Here is a 20,811-nt window from a genome sequence, read left to right on the forward strand (position 1 = left end):
TGTTTGTATTTTCATCAATAAACCAAGCAATTGCATTAAAAAAGTGCCATTTCGTGAAGTGGAACTGCTAATGATGACCAGAACAGAACCAGTGGCGGATTTGCCGTGGGGCCCGGGCCTAGGGCGGCAAGATATTAGGGGCGGCAAATTGTGACAAATAATTCGCTGATGATGACAAGAAATAACTAAAAATTTCATCATCATCATCATTTATTTATTTATTGACAACTTACATTAACAGGTATACCAAACATGTAAGTTATAAACATAACAAATTATTGTATTACTATATAATATATACATGACTAATACCTAATACTAAACTATGACGGTATAGTCGTAGGTGTGGAGATCGATGTGGAAAAATGTAGTCAATATGATGGGTGCTGAGAAAGTGGCGGCTAGAGGGCCTGGACCTCGGGCGGCACAGACTGCAAATCCGCCACTGAACAGAACTCTTCAACGAGGAATCTCGTTTGGTGATTTGTTCTCTTCGTTATGTTTGTTAAGCAAGTAAGATTCCATGAGAAATTGAGGGAACTTCTCAAATCTTATAAGCATTGGTACTTACAGTGTTTTTTTTTATTTTCATCTAATAACCAAGCATTTGCATTTAAACATTGCTATTTGGTGATATAGAACTGCTCATGAAGTCAAGAAAGAAACTCCTCCCCAAAGAGTATGTTACGTCTTGGGACTAAATTGTAATTGCTATAAGATGAGCTGCACTATAGTTCTAAATAATTTAAATGACATTTCAAACTGTTTTGCGAAGTCGGTTTTTTTTTCTGTTAAGATTAATATTATTAATTCCATTTACATACTTAATAGTTAACCCTTTAATAGACAGCGACATTCGACAATGTATTTCGCAAGCAAACGAAAGCAACTCATCGAAAGAAATAATTCAAACCCTACTGCTTTGTCAGAACTATCAAAAGAAGTTAGTTGAAAAGGATTTCAAAAGCAAATTTCTGATTTTTTTTTTTTTTTTTTTTTTTATTGGAAAAAGGTAAACATTTGACCACAATCTCACCTGATGGTAAGTGCCGATGCAGTCTAGGATGGAACATGCTTACCTAAAAGATGTCTCAAATCCAATCAAATTGTTGCAAGTTACAAATTGCTTTGTTTATCTTCATCTTATCTCGAGGCACAAATTGTAATAAGCGCCAATCTTAGAATAAACTATTTTTTCGTTGCTTGAATCGAAACTCCTCTAATACCTAAGCTTGCCTACCTAGATAATATGTTAAAGATCATTTAATTAACTGGGAGAGTACACATCTGTGTGAATATTCTGCATAAAAAAAAAAGAAAACCATAAAGCGTTCTCTCTATGGTGTTAACTACGATATTAAGCAAATCCAGTGCCATGCCACTGTTTATGATAATCATGTGGCCCGCTCCAGATTCTGTTATGTCATGTACTTATATAATAGAGTCTTGAGATTAGATTTTCTGTTCAGTGGAGTGAAGCGAAAAGCGTCTCCCTTATTCCCCGACCACTTTGGAACGTGTTAGTGGGCGGGATTAAGTATTTTGCTAATATTTTGCCTATAGATAAACACGCGGAAACACGTCACACATGGTTAATGTTCGATTTTCAGATTGCTCTGCATACATACTAATTGGTCCCAACATGATACCGGAACTTAACTCGCATGTATTTGCTTACACGGAACAGTTAAGAAAACAAATTTTCATGAAAACACGTATGGGTTTTAGAAATCTTGACGGCATTATGGTGATTTGGAATTTGGATACATTTAAAACCCTGTGTCAGTAGCACTAGACGTGTTAAAGCAGGTAGAAATCCACGAGACACATAAATTAGCTTAATGTTTAGCTGTAAGAAATGTGTAAGCCGACTAATAAGATTTCTTTCATTACCATAAATATTACATTATACATTACAGTAACCCAGCCGTTCTATTATGAGTAAGTAGGTAAATAATTTTGACTAAAACTTGACTTAACTTTATATTGTTTTTTTATTTAGTGTTTTTTTTTATTGTTTTTAAATCACACTAAGCGCCACTTGCACCATTCCACTGACCCGGGGTTAACCGGTTAAACCTGGAGTTACCATGGTTACCAGTACAATTTGACACTGTGTTAACGGTTTAAACACTTAACCTCGGGTTAGTGGGATGGTGCAAGTGGGTCTAAGTTTGAAAAGCACGTCTCTAGCATACTTAGAACTATATTTACAGTCGTGAGGAAACCTGCAAACGAAAAAAATCTCTCAATAGGTGTATGTGATTTCCCAGCAACCCGCTTTGAGCCAGCATGGGGACTATAGCCCAATTCCATTCGTAATAGTGCATGAGACGAGGATTGTGCTCAGTATGTGGAACGTACCTATACGTCTTTAATCCCTGATATTATTTGTGTACTGCTTGTTATATTGGCAATAGATAAACTCTCTCCCCTACTATCTCTGAAAAGTTTTCAACTACCACAAATACCATGAGATACAGCTCGCTGACAAATATGTACAGTAAACGGCCGGATGTACGGCCCTCTTAGCGCCACTTTCACCATCCCACTAACCCGGGGTTAACCCGGTATACCGTTAACCCAGTGTCAAATTATACTGGTAACCATGATAACTCCAGGTTTAACCGGTTAACCCGGGTTAGTGGGATGGTGCAAGTGGCCCTTAGCGTTGACATGGTAGCGATTTAGATGATAACAAATTTTAATCGAACGCTGTACCAAATTGAAACCTAACTTGGGCTTCTTTATTCTTCATCAAACACGCAATTTGCAATCTAAACATCGTGTTTTCATTCGCGCTTGAGTGCTTAGAGCCTTAGACATGTAGAGCAATGAACTGAGGACATGTGCTCTCGCTATATATAACACAGCCTATTTCGAGTTTTACTTTTATAATGTCAAGGCGACATGAGCACACACCTGCCCTAATAACCCTATTGGATCGACGGCGGAGACGAATAGCTAGTGTATTAGCTTGGGATCAACTTGAAGGCCCAGAACCCTGCGCCCCGCGTTCCGCGCCGGTGTTTGCCAAACTTACCCTAATACATAGTAACTAGCTTAGCACTACGTAGTTTTAATCCAAATAGAATATAAATTTATTCGTAAGCACAAACATAGAAGAGAAAATTATACAAAACAGAAAGACGTAGTAAGGAGAAAGTGCCACGAAATGGTCTCATCTCAGCATGATGCTCGCGATTAGTAAACTCTTAGCAGTTTCTGTAGCTTAAAGAACTGTAGGATTTTCATTATTAATCCTTAATTTTAAATACGCTTACTTATGTATGAGACGCAGCTGCTGCTACAGCTATTTTGTTAAACAAATGAGATCTCTTGTCATGAAGTAGAATGTCGAGCTACGATTGATATGCGACTGATTCCCAGTGATAAAGTTTTAATCAATGTTTAGAATGGGTTGACGTCTGGCGATGGCAGCTTGCTTTTATTATGATTTATGCAGGTTATGATTAATACACGTTTCAATTAGCTCCTGACACGGCATTTGTCAACCAATGTCGGAGTAAATATTTATTTCCAACATATGCGTGCTCCATATCGCACGATAAATTGTGCAATATATGCCTCAGCGAAAATGGTATGTTATTAAAATGTGCTAAGTATATCGTGCGAGAACACGATAACGCCTTAAAATGTATCTGGTGCACGGGGTCGTGAATCGCGAAAGCGAAACTTTGGAATCCTTTCTCTCATACATACATATATGTACAGTCGACGTCAAAGATATGTTTACATTTTTCGCCTTATTACAAAGGCATACGGTTCAAAAGTGTAAACATATTTTTGACGTCGACTGTACAACGTTATTGGATCAAGTAATTTCAGTTGTACTTAGGTCCTTCAACGACATGATAAAACAGCATTGGTAGGTATTGCACGTTCCATATCGATGAATGTGTTTATTTGCCGGTCGTAATAAGTCTTCTGGTCCCTTCGGGCTAGGTGATTCTGATATGCATGCACATTTTTTAGATTCAAATAGAGCAGTGAGGAAAAGTCAAAAACTGTAAGACACCCATTTAAGGGGCTACCTGAGATTTTCATAGTTTTTTGACAAGTTTTGAATCGTATCTCCTTTTTAGGGTTCCGTACCCAAAGGGTAAAACGGGACCCTATTACTAAGACTTCGCTGTCCGTCCGTCCGTCCGTCCGTCCGTCCGTCCGTCCGTCCGTCTGTCACCAAGCTGTATCTCACGAACCGTGATAGCTAGACAGTTGAAATTTTCACAGACGATGTATTTCTGTTGCCGCTATAACAACAAATACTAAAAACAGAATAAAATAAAGATTTAAATGGGGCTCCCATACAACAAACGTGATTTTTGACCAAAGTTAAGCAACGTCGGGAGTGGTCAGTACTTGGATGGGTGACCGTTTTTTTTTTTGCTTTTTTTTTTTGTTTTTTTTTTTATATGGTACGGAACCCTTCGTGCGCGAGTCCGACTCGCACTTGCCCGATTTTTTCCTCCTCACTACATATAGAATTATAAGACAAACGGTTATCGGTTCTTCAATCTTTGAAAGAAATGAATACTTATTTTTTTATGAATTTATTAAACATTCTCTAAAAAACACTTTTTTCGTAGGTAGTTTGTTGTGAAGGATCTTACATGTACGAAATCTACATATTTGGGTTCGTCTTTGACGTCTCGAAAAATGTGTCCAGGGTTTTAAGAGCGCTCTTACAAGAAAAGTCGAAATAATGCAAAATTGATGATACTAGTCGACGAAATTCAGGACTTTGCGCTCATTATTAGAAACAATGAGTACTTGTTCCAGTAAAAGCGTCTTCTTATCTTTATAAATATCGTTGTAAATATTAGAAAAAGGACTTATTAAATTAGTAATGTTTTTTTTTCTGATGGTCGTTTCCGAAAAACCCCGTGAAGCACTGAATGGCGAGCTCTTATTTGGAAATGTTGAGAATTTTACTCTGCTAAACCTGGCTATTTTGTGTTACTAATACCCTGTACTTTAGGCATATCAAACTATATTTTTCCTACATACCTTTGAGAAAGAGAAAATCAAAGTAAAACGAACTCGATTTTCTCTCCGAAACAAGTGTCAATTCCTACGAAAATCTACTTAATATCGAAGTCATTTTCATACTCAAGCAATCTGCAACGTTTGCTTATGCTGTTGGTATACATTAGTGTTTATGAAATTCTACTATATTTTTTTGGCAATTTTTTGAAAACTACTCTATATTACCGATGACGCGCGCTGCGCCAGCTCAGTGCCGCGGCAGAGCTTGTAGAGGCAGGACGTGTGTCGGTCGGCTCCGCACATTTTCAACGGCGACGACGAGGTTTTTTATCATTGTGTGCGGCGGGCGCCGTGTAAAACGCTATACTGTGTGCGTGTAAACCGCAACGAGAGACTTTGATCCTAGCACTGTTTTTATAGTATTATAATGGTACAGTTTAATAAACTACCGGACAGGATTAAAAATATTTGAAACGACCTGACATTCTATATGTATTTATTTGACTCAAGCTAGTACTCAGGGTCTGATGATGGAGCCGGAAGGTGGTCACCGGTACCAATCAACCATGCAACTAAACCACTTCGTGTTTAGGCTCGTTTTATTCATCTCAACAAGATCTTTGACACAAGATAGTACTCAGGGTCTGATGATGGAGCCGGAAGGTGGTCACCGGTACCAATTAACCATGCAACTAAACCACTTCGTGTTTGGGCTCGTTTGATTCGGCTCAACAAGATCTTTGACTTAAGATAGTACTCAGGGTCTGATGATGGAGCCGGAAGGTGGTCACCAGTACCAATCAACAATGCAACTAAACCACTTCGTGTTTAGGCTCGTTTTATTGGTCTCAACAAGATCTTTGACTTAAGATAGTACTCAGGGTCTGATGATGGAGCCGGAAGGTGGTCACCGGTACCAATCAACCATGCAACTAAACCACTTCGTGTTTGGGCTCGTTTGATTCGTCTCAACAAGATCTTTGGCACAAGATAATACTCTGGGTCTGATGATGGAGCCGGAAGGTGGTCACCGGTACCAATCAACCATGCAACTAAACCACTTCGTGTTTAGGCTCGTTTGATTCGTCTCAACAAGATCTTTGACACAAGATAGTACTCAGGGTCTGATGATGGAGCCGGCAGGTGGTCACCGGTACCAATCAACCATGCCACTAAACCACTTCGTGTTTAGGCTCGTTTTATTCGTTTCTATAAGATCTTTGACACAAGATAGTACTCAGGGTCTGATGTTGGAGCCGGAAGGTGGTCACCGGTACCAATCAACCATGCAACTAAACCACTTCGTGTTTAGGCTCGTTTGATTCGTCTCAACAAGACCTTGGACACAAGATAGTACTCAGGATCTGATGATGGAGCTGGAAGGTGGCCACGGGTACCAGTCTACCATGTAACTGAACCACTTCGTGTTTGGGCTCGTTTGATTTGTCGCAACAAGATCTTTGACACAAGGTAGTACTGAGGGTCTGATGATGGATCCGGAAGGTGGTGACCGGTACCAATCAACCATGCAACTAAACCACTTCGTGTTTGGCTTCGTTCGATTCGTCGCAACAAGATCTTTGACACAAGTTAGTACTCAGGGTCTGATGATGGAGCTGGACTGTGGCCACGGGTACCAGTCTACCATGTAACTGAACCACTTCGTGTTTGGGCTCGTTTGATTTGTCGCAACAAGATCTTTGACACAAGGTAGTACTGAGGGTATGATGATGGATCCGGAAGGTGGTCACCGGTACCAATCAACCATGCAACTACACCACTTCGTGTTTGGCTTCGTTCGATTCGTCGCAACAAGATCTTTGACACAAGTTAGTACTCAGGGTCTGATGATGGAGCTGGACTGTGGCCACGGGTACCAGTCTACCATGTAACTGAACCACTTCGTGTTTGGGCTCGTTTGATTCGTCGCAATAAGATGTTTGACACAAGATACTACTCAGGGTCTGATGATGGAGCTGATGATGATAGACAGGTACCCGTCGCCACCTTCGCGCTCCATCATCAGACCCTGAGTACTACCTTGTGTCAAAGATCTTGTTGAGATGAATAAAACGTGCCTAAACACGAAGTGATTTAGTTGCATGGTTGATTGGTACCGGTGACCACCTTCCGGCTCCAACATCAGACCCTGAGTACTATCTTGTGTCAAAGATCTTATAGAAACGAATAAAACGAGCCTAAACACGAAGTGGTTTAGTGGCATGGTTGATTGGTACCGGTGACCACCTGCCGGCTCCATCATCAAACCCTGAGTACTATCTTGTGTCAAAGATCTTGTTGAGACGAATCAAACGAGCCTAAACACGAAGTGGTTTAGTTGCATGGTTGATTGGTACCGGTGACCACCTTCCGGCTCCATCATCAGACCCTGAGTATTATCTTGTGCCAAAGATCTTGTTGAGACGAATCAAACGAGCCCAAACACGAAGTTGTTTAGTTACATGATAGACTGGTACCCGTGGCCACCTTCCAGCTCCATCATCAGACCCTGTGTATCTTCAGTGTCAAATATCTTGTTGAGACGAATCAAACGAGCCTAATCATGTTACTACATGGTTGATTGGTATCCGTGACCACCTTAATCATCATCAGATCCTCAGTACCAGTTCGTTTTTAAACCCTCGTTGATACAAACTTTACAACCTATAGGTACCAAATGCAATGACGAAACATGTAAATAAGCGAGTAGGTACGTATAATTTCTTTCGAGTAATATACCTTCATAAGTACGAGTATGGGGCTATTCATAAATTACGTCGTTTCAAATGGGAGGAGGGGGGGGGGGGGGTCTGGACATCGGATGATGGTAACATGACGTAGGAGGAAACAGATTCATCCGAAGCTTGATTTTTGGATGATTTGAGGGGTGGGGGGGGTCAAAAATCGTCAAAAATAGATGACGTAATTTATGAACATCCCCTATGTACATTTGCACTGCATTTAGTATTTTCGTACTTACCAAATAACAGTTTTAGAACTTTAAAAGTTAAGTACAGTTAGTGTTGTTATGGTTGATTTCAATATGCTTCGCGAAGGATCAAGAATGTTTAATCCATCATTGTAGTGCGAGTGTGGTAGAAGGGATCGGCATACTGAGCTCGCACGGCCTGCCGCAGCGCGTAAAATACCTAAACTCGCTCAACGCCGAAATGTAATAGCGCTCTTAATAAATAAATAATTAACACAATAGTTTGTACTAAGTTTTTTTTACATTTACCTACATAATTATTTGTATCTCCTTGGATATCACGGGCCTATAATCCCGGTTTTTTGATAGGCTTGCGTGGGGACACAGATCCAACACGTAGAGGCCCCTTGGAGAGCTTTTATGTCATGTAGAACGCCTGCTGAAACCCGTTCACAGGTGCAACAATAGACACCCATGAACCGGTCTCAGCAGGCATTGGGACTATTGTAGAAAAAGAGAACAGTATACCGGTCTATGGATTGAAGTTTGGGTGGACTATGAGACTGGGTTATTACAAAGACGTACGGACACCTGCCATAACAATGTTTACACAAGTTATCGAGGCAGGTGGTGACTTGCCGCACACTAGATGGGCCCCTGAAACTGCCGTCGAGAAGACGACCAGGAGCAACATCGGTGTGAGCGGCTCAGGGGTGTCGAGAGGTGTGCGCCGCTTTCTACCCAGTGGCTGTTAACAGCCACTGTGCCAACTCGCGTCTTATGCATCTTTCACTTCCACCCCTGGAGCATATAGCTCTAACGACTCCTCTCTGGACGGCCAATTAAGGCAAGCCAGAGCTGAGAGTCCTGCGGGTCCCCTTGGGGTCCACTCCGACCGACGAAGACACGCCGGAGACGGAGACCCTGACCGACTCTCGGGAGCACTCGGGTCCGTGGGGTCGTTACTTCCCAACAGCTCGCCACAAGCTGCCCTACCTACATAATTATTATTGTCTTTATTCATTTTCCATCTTAGGCTAGGTCATTTATAATATGAATATAAAAGTAAAATAAAAAAAACACTTTCAAAACAATACGAAATACACATAAACACATTATAAAAAACCTTATTATTATTATTTGTGTCGTTCCATGCTGGGCTGCCACTCTGTGGCGATCTTTGCCCACAGTTCACTCGGCATTCGGCAGACATGACCCGTCCAGTCCCACTTTAGCTTGGCCGCTTTCCGAGCTACGTCGACTACTTTTGTTCTGGAGCGCAGCGTGGTGTTCCGGATACGATCCATTAATTACATAATAGGCCCGTTGAATATTCCAAGGGTTGTATTATTAATTATTAAACTGAATTAAAGACGGGCATAAAGTCGATACGGCATCACTTATTTAATGTATGCGATGTATTGTCGTGAATGATACACAATTGGGATGGGGCCTCTAAGACATCTTGCAGTCTGTTTAACGTACCTAAAGCCAACACGCACGCCGAATCAATACACGTAGGGAACATTAAGTAAATTAGCCATTCGAGGTAATAGTACTTACCTAATCATATAAGCCTAAGAGCTTTGCACGAACTTTTTGGTAAGGGATATTTTTCCTTTTGTTGTCTATTAGATATAGTATAAGCGCAATAGCAATCCATTAGTTATTGATTTCAGTTTTGTACTATATCTTAACAAGATCATTTTGATAACCAATAACCCAGTTAGCCAAGTCTACAAAAGTTTCTTTACCCTTCTGACTTGGTTTCGATTAATAATGCACCAAATAATAGCGTAGACTGCCAAGTTTCGATCTTAGCTTGAACAGATAAACATCCCTGGTAGTCTCAGAACCCGTGTCTCGGCCTCAGTCACGGAGACAGGCTGTCATCGTCACTCGTCAGTGTATTCCCATAAGGAAGATGTATTTATTTAAACCGCAGTATTGTACACACTTTATTAGAGCATCTAGCCACGCCCAGAGGTGCGGTTTGATGTCCGGAGCGTTTTGTGCCCGAAGTAACGGCTGCGTTGCCCTCGCCCTTTTTATGGGTGGTTTTGACAGACTCAATTGAACAGGAGTTCTAGTGATACTACTGTTTCAAATAGTATTGTTTATAACTTCAAATGTTTGAAACTAATCCAAACGGGTTATTTTGTATGGAAATGTATATAGAAAAATAAAAACGAAAAATAACTAGAGATAAGGAAAAATAGCTAAAGATAGGTGACAATAAATTTTACACATTGATGTGCACTGTGATGCATATCATTTGGTAGGTAAAGAATGTGGGTTTAAGGAACGATATTTTTTTAAGAGAGGTTTGATGTTAGTGGCGGTGTTACTAAATTAACTCAATACAGGTTAGGTTAGATTATCATGCTGATACGCCGTCTACTGCCACCGATACTACAGAACCTACAGGTATTTTCAAGCATCTAGTTTATCCTCTGGCAGTCTCTAAGAGTTTCCGCCTTTCAAAACTTTGAGCGGTGATTTCCGACAGTATATAGATCCCTGCAGGCGCTCCGGTAACTTTACCGATATCTCGATTCCCTGAGCGCTAATAAATCGATTTAACTCCGGAGCAGTTGTCAATATCTACCTAGACTTGCATGCATCGTTAAAAGTTTCATCTCAATCAAATATTAAACGAGTCCTCGTTAGTAACGCCATATTACAGTAACGCGTTTCGGAATAAAACCCAACCCTTGTTTAAGCCAATATTTCTTTCGAAACGCACATTTATCACAGACTTTCCGACATAAACATTGCGCGGGTAAATAAACCAATTTACACGTAACATCGTCTACAGGCGACGGGGGTGTTGGAAATGTCTTAAATTGAAAACATGACTCAGTGCATGTCGGGATTGTACAAAACCTTGTCCGCTGCAGGGATCTGCAGTAATTACGACGTCCCCCTTCCTTGCACTTTATAATAGTACACTTGGTCATAAGTAGCATTTATTTCGTACCTATATAAATTATTGACTGCTACAAAAACAAGAGGTAGTGCATATAGCGATCTAAGTACCCGAACCCAAATTATCATATTGAATAAACTGTTAAAATTCTCGTAAATGAAGAAATATGCCTAAATACCCGATTATTTTTATTATCTTATTTTGTAAACAAACTTATCATATTGAATAAACTGTTAAAATTCTCGTAAAGGAAGAAATATGCCTAGATACCCGATTATTTTTACTATCTTATTTTGTAAACAAACCTAGCATATTGAATAAACTATTAAAATTCTTGTAATTGAAGTAATTTTGCCTACTTATTTACTGCGGAGAAATTAAGTTGTGTTTTTACTATTACAAGCTATTATTTACTTTCACCTGTCCCGTTGTCGTTCTGTAATCAAATCTTGCAAGTTAAATTTGATCCACTTCCCGGTTTCCGATTGAGCTGAAATTTTGCATGCATGTATAAATTGGATGACAATGCAATATTATGGTACCATCGAGCTGATCTGATGATGGAGACAGGAGGTGGCCATTGGAACTCTGTGATGAAACAACGCAACCTAATTGTGTTAGGGGTTTTTAGAATTGTCTCGATGAGTATTAGTTCTCTGTCGTAAGAAAAGTACAGTCAGCGACCAAAGCTTGTACCAAAAATGAAATTTTTGCCAAAAACTTTTATCTATACTTCTGAAATTAATCGGATGGAGCATCGTAGATTTAGTTATGATGTTTTATGTAATTTTCATTGTTACTTTGTACTGCGTATGCTAATGCGTACATGAAATACCAGCTTTGACACACAATTTCCACGCAAAGTGAAGTTTCAGTCTGTTGCGTTATGGCAATTTTACCAATTTTATATGTATTTGTACGATACACACTGGAACAAAGAAAATAGCTTTGCAGTCGTTTGGAAGTACATACCTACAGCATAAACTAATTTTTTATTATCAAAACGCACGAGATAACCTGACCTGATGTAAATTTTCACTTCGGTTTTACGGCATTTCCGCAACGTAAATGTGATATTTAATAATTCATAAGTCGCGTTTCGGTACGTACAGTATTGTAGGTACATCAAAGATTCCACGTTAAAGTACCAAAATTTGTATTCACTCGGGGCATCATACGGTAACCGGGCCGCATTGGACGGGTTACGGCCGAAAGGTCAGATGTTATGGCCTATATTATCATGATTGTTTGCCAAGAGGACTCCATTCGAAGGCCTAAGGGATTCTTTTGTTGATTATATTACCCCGACAATGTGTTATCTTGAAGGCCTGAAGAGACTTGACCGGTTTGTTTAAAATGTATCAGCCATTGTACCTACACAGTACCTACTTTTGACATTATAATCCAGGCACTTGTGACAAATAAACGTCCTTCAGCCCGCCTTTATGACCTTCGACATAGCATAAACGTTTTTATGGACGGACAAAATGTAGTTAAGCAATTAGATACACTGTAATTTTAGCTTTGGCAAACCATTACAACCGGCATGCATAGTTTTAGACCCGGTTTAAGCATCAAACATCAAACATCAACATTTATTCAGCAAATAGGCCACAAGGGCACTTTTACACGTCATCATTGAATTTACATACAAGCAAAAATAATAAAATAACAATCAATCCACATTTTTATAAAATAGAACTAACAATTCAAACGAATGTATTGCAATTACTTAGAGATGTATATGGTCTCTTAATGTCGAATTACATAAAAAACCTATAATATTAATAAAAAAATAAAAAATACAGACAAAAACACAAAAAAAAAATCTATAACATTTAGAGGTGTAAATGTCTCTAGGTGTCAGAACTACAAGATTATATAGTTTATCAAATTATCCTTAGAGATGTATAGGGTATCCAAGAGTCAAAATCCTGTATAATTATAACACATTCATTGAAAGAAAAGAAACATACGAGATCAGAATGAGGCATCTCACTGTAATTAATTAAGAAAAATAAAGTTACTAAGTATAATAGCCCGTGTTAGCTTAAACAGACCAGTCTCCACAAACAGCACCCGTTCACGAGTATGACGTGTATCTCAGCCATCGCGGTAGATTTTTTCCTCTTTTGCGTCAACTTAAATGCCATTTTTAATGCTTATTAATCAGAAAAGAAACATTGATTGAACAGCTTCACTTTATAGCACATTTTCAAAGTGTTAGGCATGATTCGCAGCTATAAACCCTGAAATGTCAATCCGCTATACAAGATCAAATAATGGTCTCGTGTATATTCGTTTATAGATAATATCTGGGAGACCGCGCTTTGCTCGGAAAACATGTAAAAGATCAAAAATGCGCGTTTTCCGAGAGATAAGACCTAACTAGATCGATTTATCGCCCCCGAAAACCCCCGTATAGCAAATTTCATCGAAATTGTTAGAGCCGTTTCTAAATTTTTGCCGTAAATAAATAAATAAACAAGAATTGCTCGTTTAAAGGTATTAGAGAGATAAAGAGATTAGTATAAACCCGTAAACAACATGGCCCGTCCAGGCCATGTTATTTGCTTATGTTTACGCAAAGTCGCCTAACATTGTACCTTTGCGTACCTACTGGCGTCTCGATCGCTGCACATTTCTGAGGATATTAATACTTTTTAATAAACCCACTCCCTGAAGGTGGGAAAAGCATTTATGAAGACAAGCTTTAATTTTAACAACGTAATTTCCTCTATTATAAATTTAGACTGACACTTGTCACCTTTTTATTTTGATTATGGAGTATAATTGATTTCGTGAGAGCCCCTTAAAATTGATCATTTAAATTTAATCAACGACAGGGTACAAATCATCTCAAAAATATATCCCATAACTCTTATGTCAGTGAATTAGGAAGTAATGGACATATTTTTGAGTAAGTTGTCTACACCCATATTTTTACAGTTGACTGTACTAATTGTTGAGAGAAGTTATAAATAAGTTTAAGAAAACCATACGACGAGTTAAGATTTTTACTACCACTGCACTGTTAACTCACGCGCGAGAATAGTCAACTTTGTAATAAATTAGAACTAGGTGAAATTAATTCTTATTGTAATAAAAATATAAAGTCAATTAAATCCTCAGAAACAGTCTGCAAATGAAATTTACCTACTTTCCTTAAGCTGTATAATGAACGTAATATTAAATTTGAAAGGGTTTCCTGCGTATTCAACTTCTGGAAACGTTAATAGGATGTAATTGTCCTGAAATCAGCGAAAACGTGCTCGCTTTATGAATGCAGGGCCATTTAGAATCGGGATCAATCCTCTAATGGATATGGATGACGGCGCCGTATTGTGATATCGATAAACTGCATGCTTGCTTACAGTATAAAGTGTAGTTTAATTTTCAACGATTGACTAAAATTGATGATGTTTTAATCAATATTGATAATTTACCAACCAGGAAAGCGTGCATTTAATTGATTACGAGGCATCAGCGACAAAACACAGATTTCCAATATAATACGAATGGTGCATTACAACACATTGCCACAAATAAGTGGGCTTTTAATAAACTATCCGAAATGGGGCTCACAAATCAAAACGAATCTAGACTTATATCGACCGGGATATGAACCGTGATTACCTTTTGTATTGTTTTCGAGCTCCCGATATTTCGACGCAGTTACATGCATCTTGTTCACGGGTAACTGATGATAGCGGGTGGGTGTCAAAGTTGTGTAGACCGCGCTCGCTTGCGTGTAAGTCTATTAGTGAAACTAACCGTGAAACCGTGAATCAATCAAAACTGTTAAAACGAATCTTATCTCAATAGGTCAGTAGGCACGTCCTTATATGTATAATAAATTTAGATATTTTTCCTTTGTCCTTTCAGATTTTTTTTTGGCATGCTACATTGTTAAGGGGAACATTATTCTTTATTCGAATACACACTAGCTACAATACAAAACTTCGCGGCGGTCACAAGTCACAAATTACTGACCCGGTTTAAAAATATTCATTATTCAAACAAAAGCCTTCCACCGGCGGCGTTTTAAAAGAGCGAATTTAATCACGACTGGAGCACAGCCCTATTAAAATTACCACGGATTTGTTTTCGAAATCCAATTTAAAACATAAGTATAATAGCAGTTATTGCTTTGGAAATTACGTGCTTATTTGCCAGTATTAGCCAATCAATGGTATTGATCACGAACATAATTAGAGTATCTTTTCGGGGTGGCTCCAAATGTTCCGATTTTAGTATACAATCATAATGTTAATTCGTTTGCCCCCATCATCAGCCTTTCAGTAAGTATAACGCTTATCACGCAGTGCGTCACTGGAATGAGAGTTAATTTTCTTTCAATACCCGTACAGTCGTACACGTGTGTCAACCAGTGCTTTAGTAATTTAATGAATTAATCACACTTAGCGGGATCCCAGTATCATGCGGACCAGAGGGCCTAGCGCGAACACCGAAGTTCGCAAATTGCGGGCATCTTTCTCTTTAACTCCTATTAAAACATAATTAGGGTGACAGATAAAAATGCTAGCAATTTGCGAACTTCAGTGTTCGCGGTAGGCCCGCATATACGTAGATAACTATCAGTAAGACTTAAAAGGCAGACATTATAATCAAATTAATATAAATAAAAGTAGAACGTAACAAAAGAATGACAATATCATTGTTAATGTCATTCTTCCCGATAGCTTAATATAATAACTAATACATTTATTGACACCTACTCCCGCGTTCATTGGAGTAAGTAAGCACTTCGACAAAGGCTTTGTTTACGTAAGGTAGCGAGGCGCAGTGCTATCTCCGCTGCATTTGACTGGGCCCGTGCCCGTGCCCGGTGCGGAGGGCCGCTGAGTTAAGCTCTTGTTTTATTCACAACATAATAAAGACGAGGACGGTGTTGTCGCGGAACGTTTTTGGGGTTCCGTGACGGAATGGTAATGGTACACGGAAACATATTGTTACTATGTATTTGCAACAAATGAAAATATTTCAGTGGACTTGAAAGATTGAACATCACGCAGTTAAATTATGTATTTATGTGAATTGTCTATTATGCGACTTACATTTTATCGTCGTATTGTGTAGTTAACTAGCTAATAAATAGTTTACAAGATGAGAAAATGGGTTGTTTCAAATATCGAGGCCAAGCCTTCCTCGTCATGGTTCGTTAGGAATTACTCGAAAAAACTGCAGTGATTGTTAACGCTCGCCCGCTCCACGAAATAGTGCTAAACTATTTATTGTACTTCCATCAACACATATTTTCAGACCTTATCTTGTTGCAATAAGATTTATGAATGGTTAGTGGTTACTCAGTTGCGAAAACCACAAAACACGTAAGGCGTAACAACTTCTTCTCTGGTATACATTTTCGCCCAGCATCCGTTCTATTTAACCTCAATACAGACGCCTTTTGTTAGAGAGTGAGTCTTCTGTACCTAGTCTTCTTCTTCTTCCTCGCGTTATCCCGGCATTTTGCCACGGCTCATGGGAGCCTGGGGTCCGCTTAACAACTAATCCCATGATTTGACGTAGGCACTAGTTTTTACGAAAGCGACTGCCATCTGACCTTCCAACCCAGAGGGTAAACTAGGCCTTATTGGGATTAGTCCGGTTTCCTCACGATGTTTTCCTTCACCGAAAAGCGACTGGTAAATATCAAATGATATTTCGTACATAAGTTCCGAAAAACTCATTGGTACGAGCCGGGGTTTGAACCCGCGACCTCCGGATTGAAAGTCGCACGCTCTTACCGCTAGGCCACCAGCGCTTACCAGCCAGTCAGCCAGGCAGTCTTCTGTACCTAGTACTATTATTTATTCTGTGCCTCAATCAAATCCATATGATGATGTGAAAATATGTGCGCAAGTTCCGCTGTCACACGGAGCACGCCCACGCCTGAACTGTGCAAGTGTGCCTGCTGTTGTCAACCCATTCGACATGGTCTACTTAATTCTAAACAGGCATTTACTATGGCTCCCCTCCCTGCGTGCCTTATACTGTGTGCATTGATGAAGTATTCTTATGCATCCTAAGACTTAATAGCCTCTGGCAAGAAAACTTTACAGTCTAAAAAATCCGGACCAAAAATTTACTTGTGTTGTTTTGTAGTATTCGAATAAAAAAAGAAATGCCGGTCGCATAAATTAATAAGCCTGTGATGATGAAACGAAAAAAAACGAATAAACTCATGGATACTTCACGCTATCATACTAAGCTACGCTTGCAGCCCGTAGCATGATAAAATATTTAATTAAAGGCTGCATGGACGAAAATGTTTCACGATTATTAGTTTAATTGTATTTTTTTTTTTTCATAAAGTGCAATTTTATCAAAATAATTAAATGTAGATAAGCTCTTTTATTTTCGTCAGACTATATCGGAACGTCAAAAAAAGAGGTAGGTATTCGAGTTATAGTTATTCGATCTGTTTCCGATATGATCCGATAAAAACGTTACTTTTGACCTTTTGACACTGACAGTTCAGTGTCATATCGGAAACAGATCGAATAGCTAAAATTGGACTACTACTCTTTGTTATGACATCCATGGGGAAGAGGACCTTTGACAAGTATAGTTATCAAGTGTACTGTGATAGACATGACCTTTCTGAATAGAGGTTTTCCCTTATACCCCGTCGGCCCCTGATCATGTTGTGTGTAATGCGGACTGACGTTTAAGATCGCTATCGGACTCGTGTTGTGTACTTCTGGCAGGCGTGGCTCATTCCGCGATTTCGTCACTTTGCTACAGGTAGGCAAAAGTAGGTACATCCGTCCCACACCAATTTTGGTGGCTAGCCATAAGCCGCGCGTGGCGCTGTCGCCACCTAGCGGCCATATCTGTCCTGATCGTCACAGACGCGTTTTGTTAGAGAGTGAGTCTTCTGTACCTAGTACTATTATTTATTCTGTGCTTCTGGTACGGTACGGGAAACGTTTCCCACGTTTTTATGATTGAATGGATGTTCAATACCCAATGTCTTATATTGTTTTATTTATTTCGAACTGAATGGATGTTGATTATCTGTCACTTTTAGTTTATAAGTGTCTGAAACATACATGAACTGTATAAGTGTATAGACAAAGAAATGTGGACACTCTTAAAGTAGTGGTAAAATCCAATTCGATTGTTGCAAAAGGCAGTTTTTTAAAGGTACTTTTCTCTTCCATTACAAGACAGATAATGGTTTTACTGAGAATGTCGAAGTCTAGAACTTTTTTTGTAACGCAAAACTCAACTTTCTAATAACTTAATTTAAAGTCTGATCTACCGTCATTGTTGCCTCTCCTTTGCAGAACAGGCAAAGCCTTAGTGGTCCGCATAAAATATCAGAATAGGTTAAACTTCTGAAATAAACAGTTTGTTTTTGTGCAACGGTTCTACAAAATAAAGTTGTGACAGTTATTCTGAAAGCATTTTCCTGTTCGATTTTGAAGTTGAGTGCACCTATACACGTATTTATTCATGTTCAGTGTTCATGGTTCATCAAATATTTCATTCATTCATTCATAGTTCATGAAATATTAAAACCATCAGAGGAGGACAATGGACAAAACTTGCTTATCGTTGTGGAATTTTGTTATTCTCGGCCTACTTTCAGTTCAGGTCGCGAGCCAATGTGTATGCAGATCGCATCGTTCGTATTCCTCGTTATTATCATCAGCGTTCCTGCCATGAAAATCAATACAGTACTAAACGTTAAAATACTTATGGCGTTATTCATAAACGCGATACTGGCCTGAATTAGCTATGAATCGTTTGTCTTCATCTGTCATTTTGACTTATGTATTTGAAAGAAAGGGATAAAACGTAATTTAAATCAGGCCCGTAAAGTTTTATGAATAGTTGGGTTAGTCTTTATAAAGGTCCATCCATTAAGTTATAACTGGTAAACACGGCGAATCTTCATGAACTTTTCAAGTAGTCTTAAAGGCACACAATCCGCATAGCCGTTAGATTGTTCATCTTCATCATAACATCAACCGGAAGAGGTTGATTGTCGGAGAAAGGCCGATTATAACACCTTTGAAATTGTAAGCGTCCATAGGCTGCGGTGTCCGTTCGCTTCGTTCGTGAAATCCCTACTTATTACACATTGGATACATGCTTACGAGTATATACTCGTTTTCATGTTCGTTTCGGGTCAAGGAGAATGTAAATTGAAAGACAATTTTAATTTGATGGTATCGACGGTTTATGAAATGTCGCGGTGTTTGTGGAGCCACAGGTGGGGTAATTACGCGTATAAGTCACGCAGGCACGCGACAGTACCGTCGGGTGTACCGGCGCAAGACGGGCGGGCGTCGGGCGCGGCACCGCGTCGCCCGACCACTAGTGTTCATTACTGCAAGTAAACGAAAACCACAATAGTAGATTGTACAACAAGGGCATAAAGTGACCCATTTTTACCCGAGGCAATTTTTTGGTCTGAGCGAAGCGAAGACCAAAATAGTAGACGAGGGTAAAAATGGACATTTATGCCCTTGTTTGTACACTCTGCTTTTCACTTCGATTGCGAGGAAAATGAAATTATATTTTTCACGGCAATTTACACCACAAAATTGTCGTAAAGCGAAAGAACATAATACATAACCAATTCCCGCCAACTAACTTTTTAAGTTTTTTTTTTTCAACATGTGATCAGAGTTTCAGACGCTTGGTTTTCTGCCAAGTCAAACATTTCGGAGCATTTTTGAACGATAATCGACTCCTATTTTATGTGATTTACTAAATTTAATGACAGAAAATACGGATTTCTAATTTGTAATTTCGGATTTGTAGCAAAAATAAAATAATATAACAAGTTTTGTCATCTACACAATTTTATTGCTCAGTAAAATTGTGCAATATGTTTTAACTGTTTGGCTGTTGAGACCGATTACCTTAGTCTTAGAAGAAAATTTTACTTTTATGCTCTAGAGCATAAAATGCGATTTTATGTCGTCTACGCACGACATAAAGGTGCACTTTTTGAGCATGAGAAGTGAAAAGTTTGTTTATGCATGCGGGACGCCATGCCGCACCTATCTCCGCTCAACCTGTGCTTGGCGTAGTGTTGATTAATTATGCGAAAACCTTTATGTGTAGTTGTGTCCACTTTATAGTGTTCTAGATAAAACAGCAAAAAACATAAAAGAATACTTTAGATTTCACGACTGCAGCTAGCTAGGAAACCTGAATGACCTACTGAACCATTTAGTTAGTGTATAATTTAGTAGACGATCGAGGGTAAAGACTTTGTTACTCGAACAATATCAGCGTCGAGCTTGGCTTTCGACCCGCTCAATAGTGTTTGTACAGCGAGACCGTGCCCAAACTAAATAACGGACTTCTTCCCTTGTCACTGCGATCCCGTAGTAGTTACCATTAACACAGTTTTGTAGATTAATGAAGGCAATTTAGAACCTTACAGAACTTTGGGGAAGTGCATTTGATTGTAACTTTTCAGCGCTTTCTTAATCAAAATATCAGTCAATGATTGAGACTTTTTCATATTCGGAATCTAAACCGATTGATTACATTTTGTTAAATGCTTCGGACAGATTATACAATATACATTAATAAATATATTCACTTCAAAACGGAACATAAAGTGGAAACAAACTTGAGGCAGTTATGACTCTCGTATTGTTGAACACTTGAACAGTGGCCCCGTTGCACTTCATTAAAGAGTCCTCCATTAGTGCTTGCACAATGGTTTCGTTAAACTTTTATCCCCTTCATAGGGGCGGATACCATCGATACCTTCTGCTACTTAATTACTGATACAACACTTGCTTAAGGAGAAGCTCTGCAATGTTTCTTTTGTCTAAAAAGCTTGGAAATATTGCAGTTGTAATTGATAGAAACACTTTTCAAGTCAGAAAGGAACGTTAATTGAATTTCCCTCTACCGTCCATCATAATAATAAAGTTGGCCCGCATCC

At 39.1% G+C, this 20,811-nt stretch overlaps 1 protein-coding gene across 2 annotated transcripts in view; it reads left to right on the forward strand.

Moving 5' to 3' along the window:
- Positions 1-20,811, forward strand: part of LOC134793473 (afadin) — a 125,755-nt gene that overhangs the window by 59,560 nt on the left and 45,384 nt on the right. The window lies entirely within an intron of this gene.

The sequence above is a fragment of the Cydia splendana genome, chromosome 9 (assembly GCF_910591565.1).
Source record: "Cydia splendana chromosome 9, ilCydSple1.2, whole genome shotgun sequence".
Lineage (NCBI taxonomy): Eukaryota > Metazoa > Arthropoda > Insecta > Lepidoptera > Tortricidae > Cydia > Cydia splendana.